Below are 8,740 nucleotides of genomic sequence, written 5' to 3' on the forward strand. Positions count from 1 at the left end.
ATCCAGACATGAAGCTTCTTATACTTGAGCTGCGACTCCACTTCACCCGGGAGTCCCTTATATCCAAGACTCAAGTTGGCAATTCCAGTTTCTCCTGTTGTTGTTGTTACGTGCCGTCAAGTCGGACTCGACTCTTAGCAACCCCTCCTTGGGTTTCCGAGGCAGTATCTCTACGGAAGTAGATTGCCCAGTCTTCCTTCAGAGGAGTGGCTGGTGGGTTTGAACCGCCAGCCTTCTGGTTAGCAGTCAAGTGCCTTAGGCACTATGCTGCCAGAACTCCCCCAGTTTCTCCTAGGGTTTTATATTCTTAGGTTGAGCCCTGATATGGCCCACAAACTCTTCTTATTTTTTTTTCTAATATCGAGTGTCTCTCATGGAAAAGTTTGATGTATTTTGGTGCCAAGACCCCTGCTTCAATAGGAGCGAAAACAGAGAGGAAGAAAGGCTGGAGGAGGTCCCACAAAAAACCCTGCCTGCCACACACATGGGGAAGGGACAGGCAAAGGAAGCTGAGGGGAAGAAGAGTCCACATCCCTGGAAGTCAGCACACTGCTGCAACTCTGACTCCCAAGTCCTAAAGACTCTGCCTGATTATTTCTCTATACCCTCCTCTCTGCCTGCATTACCTCTAGTACTTCCTTATCCTTCCTTAAAGTCCCTGGGTGGTGTAAACAGTTAACATGTTTGGCTGCTCACCGAGAGATTGGGAGGTTCAAGTCTACCCAGATACACCCTGGAAGAAAAGCCTGGCAACCTACTTCTGAAAAATCAGCCATTGAACTCTATGGAGCACAGCTCTACTCTGGTACATGTGGGATTGCTGTGAGGTGGAGTCGTCTTACAACCAATAAACTCACTGCCATCAAGTCCGTTTACAAGTCACAGTGACCCCCCCACACTGGGTTTCCAAGGCAGCAAATATTTACAGATATAGATTGTCCCATCTTCCTTCCGAAAAGGAGTTGGTGGGTTTGAACCACCAAACTTCTGGTTAGCAATCAAATGCCTTAGGCAACTCAACAGCAACTTTTGTTTGTTTGTTTATCCTTTCTTACACCATTTATCTTATTTCAATGAGTTTCTCTGTGATCCACAATTCAACGAGTACTTTCTCCTAACACCCATCAGTGCATACTATGGTGGATTTTTCTGGTATTTCTTCCTTTGAAACTGTGAGCTCCTGGAGTTGAGGGACCACGTACTGACTACTTTTGTATCTCTAACAGACCTTTAACTCTTAGTATGGGTGTGATGACCACGTTACCACTCTGAGAGGGCAGATATTTATTGGATAAGCTAACCCAAGTTTACAGCCCAGAATAATGACTCTTCTGAAGCACAATTCAGTAAAGTTCTGCTGTATTTTGAGAGATCCTTTCATTGCAAATCTCTGAAGACAATGGTCTAAGTATAGGATTAAAACCTATTCCATTCTTTGAACTGACAATTCTAAAATTGGAAATAAGATTAGCTAAGAAAGATATGGAAAATGCTTAATCTCATGAGTAATCAAATAAATACAACTTTAAAGCAATTCAATGCGATTTATAGCCACCAATTAAAAAAAATAAGATGAGACTGTCAAACGTTGGGCACATAGCCATTTTCTTTCATTTCTGACAAAACAGAAATGGTTTAAAAGTCTGTTTTAAAGCAATTCAGTAAGCAAGCAAGTTAAGTAAAACAGTAAATAGCAAGAGAATTGAGCAACTGAAATCAACAACAAAAATTGGCTTGTTGTGACTCTTAAAACATAAGTTGGAAGAATGACAACTTTTCCTCTTTGTCCTCTTCTGTTTCCTCTTCCCCTCCCTTTCCTTCTCTTATAGGTGCATGACCAGGAGTCAAGCAAGTGGCACTATCTGGAGGTGATGGAGCTGAGTAGGTAGCAGTAAGAAAGGAATAAACCTTAATGGTAAGCCTAGGAGGTCAGGAAAGCAATCTAACGAAGCCAGCATCAGTCATACTTTCAAGCATTGTTCAGTGTTGTAAGCCCTTCAGACAGGAAGCCATCCAAAGAAACCACTGGGGATGGAGGTTAATTAAACACATAATTAGAATCTGGTTTCTAGGAAAGTCCTAAGGGGAGACAAAAAAATGAGAAATTATCATTTGCATTTGTTTGTTTGTTTTGTTTTGAGTATTATACACCTATCATTTCCATCAAGACAGTTACAATTCACTGCAACCCTATAGGAAAGAGTAGAACTACTTCGAGATTCCAAGGCTGTCATCTTTATGGAAAGGTGTTCTGGTGGCACAGTGAATAAAGCAATTGACTGCTAACTGGAAGGTCAGAGGTTCAAAAACCCACCAGCTGCTCCACGGAAGACAAGTGATCTATTATCGTAAAGCCTTGTAAACCCAACGGGGGTTGCTAGGAGTTGGCGACAACTCAATGGCAGTGAGTTTGGTTTGTTTTTTGGTAATCTTTATGGAATCAGTCTGCCACATCTATCTCCTGTGTAGCAGCTGGCGGGTTTGAACCACTGTTAAGAGAGAGCTTAACCACTGTGCCACCAAATCTCCTTTTAGGTATTCTAACACTCCAAAATTTTATCTTTTCACACTCAAAATGAAGACCATAAATATATCATTCTTCACTTTGTAATAATTGCTTGAGATTATTCAGATTATTTCCCATATTTTACACAATTATTTATTGTCAGCCATTCTTCTTCTCCAAGGCTCTTGATTCAGTTAAATATGGTGGGCATTTATTGCATACCTCCAACGTGCCAGGCACTGTGCTAGTCCCTGAGCATGAAGCAGAATGTTGGGCAGAGAGCTGAAACAAGATGGCTTCAGATTCAGAAATGGAAGGACTTTGAAGGTAAAGACCTGAAGGAAGCACAGGACCTCTGGACTTGGGAAGCTGAATCGGCCCAGCCAATGAACGAAGGCCCTGTGACTGCTTCCAACTTGGGAGATAGCTCTCAGGAGCAATGCTTAACTTCTGTTCCTACAGAAACGTTTCTAGAAGAAGAACTGCCACATGAAGCCACTGCCACATGGGGCTACGGAGAGTAGTCCTGAGAACTAGTTGCCAGCACTGGGCAGGTGGGGACCTGACTTCCGCTTCTGCACTCACCTGCTGTGTCATCTCAGGCACCTCATCTAACCTGTTTGACCCTCAGTTTCCTGAGCTGTAAAATGGAGTTATTAATCCAGTGTTTCTATTGAGGAGCTAAATTTATAAGTATTTGTAAAGACTTAGCCCAATGCCTGAAATAGGGCACACAATAAATATTGGTTGCTTGAATTGGCCAAGGAATATCATAATTCCTGACACTTTGAAAACTGATGTTTACATTTTTAGTAACCCTGATACCCAGAGTTGATCCTCTGACCCACTGAATGAATCCACGAAAATCATCTGACAAGAATCAGACAAGGATAATTATCTCCACTTATACCGATAAGGAGGCAGGCTCAGAGGAGTTAAGCATAATTCTCATGGATTGCACAGCTAATCAGAATAGAGCTGAGAATGAGCCCGCATCTTCAGACCATGCGTGAAGTGCTTAATGATGTACTATCCACTTTCCTTCCTTCTCTTCTTCCACGTGGAGTTACTGAGTTTCTGTGATGAGCTTGTCACTCTGGTGAATAGTGTTTGAAAGCTTAAGGATGGCGAGTTAAGGATTTCACAGTCCTGACATTTTTGTTTCAACTGCCTTTTCTTTTAGGACAGAAAAAGTGGTTTATTCAACTCTCTTGCCAGAGGAACTGGCACAAAGTAGATATTCACTAAATGACCAGTAAATGGGATGATTAGGAATGCATGACAACTGTCCCAAGATTCATGGGAAGAAGAAAAGCCCTCCACTTGGCAGAAGCAACAGCTTTGAAGTGAAATAGACTAGTTTCAAATCCCAGCTCTGTGTGACTTGGGGCAGCCCCCTTAACCTCTCTGAATTCCATTGTCTTTATCTGGATATTACAGCCAATAGCACTTTCCTTGAAGAAGTATTCTGAAGATTAAATGATTCAGCCTATTTGAAGCACCTTGGCATAGTTTCCAGGCACATAGGAGGTTCCCAGTCAATGGTGGCAATTTTTGCAGGGCTTCAGGGAAAGGTACTATCCTACTAGAGTTTCATAAGCAGAATGAGTGTGTCACATGGCCATCGCCCAACCAGAATTATGGCTGGGATATCTCACAGGCTCAGGCCACATGCTGTTTGAATACAGGGTTCCTTCTTGGACTGAGAGACCCTTAGGGGGTCTTCCCTTCCCCTCTGCTCACGAGAGGCCAAACAAGCCATGACTTGCAGGTCTGCCCCATCTCACTCTGGGCTGAGTCACGCCCCAGTACAACTTGTGCTTGTACCATTAATGTGCAGAGGTCTGCAGGCGCCACAGAGTGAGGCTGCCTTTTTATCCCCCTTGCTACAAAGGCCAGAATTGCGCACACAGTGCAGAAGTGTAAATACACTCGCAAAGCCTCTATTTGCTCTCAAATCAGCCAATGTTTCCTGCCTCACCACCTCCACACTCCCAAAGACTAGAAGGGAAAACAAGTGAAATCTTTAGTGTTTACTGATGAAAGAGAAGCTTTGGGCTGGGAACCTAGGGTTTTTCAGTTGATTGGGAGCATTTTTGGTGAGAACTTGGACGGGCAGATCACTCTCCGCATGGCTTGGGACAAGTCTGGAAATGTTAAAGCAAAATCTGATCCCAGAATTATAAAATGGCTAAAATCTAAAAATGCAATCAATAAAATATGGAAACCATCAGTGTTCAACAGTAGTCCCTGACTTAAGATGAGGTTGTTTTCTGATAACTTCATCATAAGTCGGTTCTGACATAAGTCATTCATTTTCTTTTTCCTAGTTTTCATTATTATCACCCTTTACTATCAATATCTTTATAAGTCCACTCTTAATTTGTCTCTGGAGGTGGGCATGAGAATGACAACATCAGCAAATTACATGCTGCAACATTGTATGTACGACATATTGCTACCGACAGGATGTACCAAAGGTAAAAGGACAGTCGTAAGGGTGGTTTGTCATAACTTGAACATGTCGTAAGTCAAGAACTACCTGCAATAGGCAAGTGGTTAGGTAAAGTTGTGACACACACATATATTGGAACATTTGCAGTTTTTAAAACGATATTAATTTTAGTGGCATGGGAAAGTGTCTAAAATATATTGGCATGTGAAATTGCAGATTGGAAAACTGCATGAAGTATGAGTCCAATTTTTAAATGTATATGAAACAAACCCAAGGATTGGACATCACTTACTCCTATTGTGCATGGGGTCACCGTGTGTCAGGGGCTAGCTCAACTTTTGCGTGGGATTGCAATATTTATAATTTTATTTATATCCATATTTTATAACAAATGCTTATACATAACCGTTTATATTCAAAAATGCTTTTACAATGTAAATATAATATAAAGAATTTCCAGTCAAGTCACTTACATCCTTAAAAAAGAGCTCTGGTAGTGTAGTGGGTGAAGTGTTTGCCTGCTAACCAGCAGGTCGCTGGTTCAAACTCACCAGCTGCTCCTCAGAAGAGGAAGAAGATGAGGCAAGCTACTTCCACAAAGATTTACAGCCTTGGAAACCCAATGGGGATCACTGTGAGTCAGAATGGACTCAATGGCACTGCTTCTATATCCTTTAAAGGGACTTATGAGACAGATAAGTAAAAGAGAATTTGGTTAATAATCACTTTTCTCTTCAAAAATTATAGTTATCTCTACAGACATAAAATGGATAAAGACTAGCAAACAGCTGTGGAAATAGTGAGTTGAGTTGCCAAATTTCTAGTGAACAATGTCATATGGAGGAAAAAAGTGCTGAATTGTGAGTTAAGAAATCAAAGTGTTAGGATTAGCTCTACAACTAAGCAGCTGTTGAACTTGACTGATTTACTTCCCCTTTCTGGGTCTTGAGGGTTGTTTAAGGGTCAGGTACAATGGTAGGTACTGGGGATAGAGCACTGGACAAAACAGACGTGGTCCTATCCTCGGGGAATTTATGTTATGGTTGTTGCTGTTGTTGTTATGTGCCGTCGAGTCGGACCTGACTCATAGCGACCCCTCCTTGGGTTTCCGAGGCAGTATTATTACGGAAGTAGATTGCCTCATCTTCCTTCCGAGGAGTGGCTGGTGGGTTTGAACCACCAGCCTTCGGGTTAGCAGTCAAGTGCCTTAGGCACTACCCTACCAGAGCTCCCAGTTATGGTAGGAAGATTTTAAAAAAATATTGCATCGCTAATCAAATAAACATATAACATCGAATCAAGTGCTATGAGGGTGTAAGAGGCAGGGTAAGAAGAAAGGGAGCAAGCAGGAGGGTCTCTGAGGAGGTGATTTGTAAGTTGATAAACTAGTGACAACCGAGTATGGGCCAATGATGATTCAGTGGTAGAAGTCCCACCTCCCATGCCGGAGGCCCTGTTTCCATTCCCAACCAGAGCCCAGCAAGTTCAGCCCCCACCCGTCTGTCGGTGGAACACTGTGTGTTACCATGATGCCGAGCAGGGTTCAGCAGAGCTTCCAAACTAGGACGGACCAGCAAGAAGGGCCCAGCCATCTACTTCTGCAGATCAGCCAGTGAAATCCTGTGGATCATAAAGGTCCTGTCCCCAGCCTACCACGGGGATGGCACAAGATTGGACATCACTTCCTCCTACTGTACATGGACTCACCATGAGTCAGGGGCTAGCTGACAGCCCTAACAAAAACAGCAGCTACGGAGAACCGAAGAGCAGCCATACGTGTGGGGGACGGGTGCCCAGGCTGAGTGAATAGTAGGCGGAAAGGCCCTGACTAGAAATGTGGCCGGAATGGGGAGCCCCAGGCAAAGCGTCGTAGAAATGAAATCTGTAGTTTAATCAAGTAGCCTCTGATGGAGAGGCGAGCTCATCGGCAAGCTCAAGCTGCTCCTGGTACACCCAAGATGCAAAGTCCAAGGCCTCCGCACAGCAAGAGCATTTGCAGAAACTTCACCAGCCCTGCCGCCAGGCTTTGAAGGCCCGCTGTGCAACTATTAGCTGATCCCACTCAACAAACAGTGATGCAGTCACCAGGCATGTTTGTGCCCGAGCAGGTGAGGATTTTCTCTCCACTGACTCCAGTCAAGGACTTTCCGCTTCCAGATTTCAGGCTCCAGGTGACGTTGGGCACAGGGGGTCAGGTGGTGAGTGGAACAGGTCATGCGCTGGGTAGGTGACATGATCGATACTCGGCTCGCATTTCAAAGAGCCCACATTTCCTCCCATGTGTCAAGCCCACGGCTAGTTTGAACGGTGCCGGAATCCTAGAGTGATTCATCAATTTCCAAACCCTGGGGAAAGGAACCTATTGTTTATATTTTTTAACGTGTTTTCCTAACCCCTACAGAGGCAGCTGTAGCTCAGGAAGATGAACTGGGACGAAGGCAGAGGTGAAAAAGAACCAATTGCTGTCATCCGTAATTACAAGCTTTATCGTTTATCGTGCAGTAATGGTTGCATAGTCAAGCAGACATTATTAATTAGTAAAACAACAAGGCAATTTGCATTCATCTTGATTCAGGAAAATTCAAACTACTTAGCTGACAGACTATAGGGAACCCAGGCTTGTTGCTTTTTGTCTTTTGATTAGATGGGGAAACTGAGGCAGAGAAATTGAATAGATCATGAAAAGAAGTACATGTATCCAAAGCTTCATATAAATCAGACTGTAGAGATGTGTCAGAGCAGGAAGAGGAGGGAATGATATGAACTCAGGGAGATTTGACTAAAATCTGGGTACCAACAACAGCTTTGACAAGGGATTTGCTCTCCCAGAGTCGGTTTCCTGATCCATAAAGTGGGACTAGCAACCCCTGCCTTAATGATTGAGGGATATATGAGAAATGTATATGTACCTGTGAAACAGACATGTTTTGTAATGTGAATGGAAGCTTCCAGAACTCTGGCACAACTGTCACTTAAGGAGAATGAGGTGCTGCATTAACCTAGAGTGTTTGGGACTAAACGGTTCTGGAGAGATTTTTTTTTTTTTTTTAATCTGGGGACCACATAGCAGAGAGAAATCCAGATCCTCATAAGGAAGCATATCAAAATTTGAATTCCATTGACATCATCTTTCTTAAAGCAGCATCTGTCTTTCTGAACAATCTGAATGAAACAAGATGGTGGGAGGCTCTAGATCGATCTCTATTTATCAATTCCTGGAAATAATGTAAGGATCCTATGCTTTCCCCACTTGCTACTTGTCATGGACTATAGCATTGTATTCTATTGCCTTGAATTACTTGTGATAAGAAAGGAGTTAAATATTATCTAGTTAATAATACCCTTATTTGTATAGGACATCTGTCATCCAAGGGTTTCACTTTACCTTGGAAATGTCGTACTATCGAAAGGACACATTCCAGTGCCATTAACAACAAAATACCCTCTACAGCCTCAGTTTTCAAAGGAGGCAAGATTCTTTGACTTTCTTTCTCAGGCTGTCATCCCATCCCTTGGAACACAGCCTACAAGGAGATTTTGTTGTTCTGAAATTAGAGAGCTATGGGATCTGAAATACCCATGATGATTATGATGATGACATTCTTTTATTATTATTATTATTGTGATTTGGGTGAAAATTTACAGAGCAAATTCACTTTCCATACAGCAGTTCACATACACTTTATCTCATGACATTGATCACAGTTTACCACAATGCAACAGCTCCCCTCCCACTTCCTCCCCATAGTTACCTCTTTCCAGTGTCCATCCCTTTATGC

This window comes from Orycteropus afer, unplaced genomic scaffold (assembly GCF_000298275.1).
Source record: "Orycteropus afer afer isolate SDZICR_OR568_19922 unplaced genomic scaffold, OryAfe1.0 scaffold00106, whole genome shotgun sequence".
Lineage (NCBI taxonomy): Eukaryota > Metazoa > Chordata > Mammalia > Tubulidentata > Orycteropodidae > Orycteropus > Orycteropus afer.